The following is an 842-nucleotide window of genomic DNA, read 5'->3' as shown; positions in this document are numbered from 1 at the left end:
TGACTTGTCAGAGGTGAGGTGTATTTAGCACGATCTACCTTCCAATTAACTCCTAAATCTGCTAATTAAAGGCATCCTTACAGCATGATGCAGACAGCTCTGTTTCCTGTGAGAATGTGGTTTTAAAGTTACAGAATGCTAAAAGGTTAAGTGGACATCTCCTCTGCAATCTACCAATGATATAATTGAAATCATACCATGAAGGTGTGTGTTTGAAATAACTTTGTAGCTACTAACCTTCTGTGAGGATTCCTATGGAAGAGGAATAGGGCCACAGGTTAAAAAAAAATAAAATTTACTGATTTTAAAAATTTTTTTCAGTATAATATGAGAAAAAAGTCAGAATTCTGACTTTAATCTCAGAATTCTGACTTTAATATCAGAATGTTGGATCTTAATGTAGATGGGCACCATGAAGGGAGATGTACACTCAGCTTCACTGACAAAGATGTGAGTTGTTTGGGAAGGCCAGTAACACATTGGTGGAAAATGATGAAATTAGGCAACTTTTTACATGCCAGAGGGGTTCCCGGTGATACTATTTCATTAATGGATGAGCAGAGGGTCATTAAAACAAGAGAGCTCTACAACAGACATGGCTACAGCTTGATGCTAAAAAGTTGGTTAGCTGTCAGAAATCAGTCAGAATTCTGAGATTAAGTAAGAATTCAGGCTTTCCCATATTAAAGTGAAATAATATTTAAGAAACAGTTTTTTTTTTTGTTTTTTTTTTCAGTGGCCCTAATCCTCTTCTGTACTCTGTTGCAGCTTTGGGGAGAAAATCTAACCCATATTTCATAGTTCTATTTGGAAAAAATCCATATATAAATGAAAATAGATAA

This window comes from Cyprinodon variegatus, unplaced genomic scaffold (genome assembly GCF_000732505.1).
Source record: "Cyprinodon variegatus isolate N-32 unplaced genomic scaffold, C_variegatus-1.0 Scaffold350, whole genome shotgun sequence".
In the NCBI taxonomy this organism is placed as follows: Eukaryota; Metazoa; Chordata; class Actinopteri; order Cyprinodontiformes; family Cyprinodontidae; genus Cyprinodon; species Cyprinodon variegatus.
Note: the sequence above shows the minus strand (reverse complement) of the source record.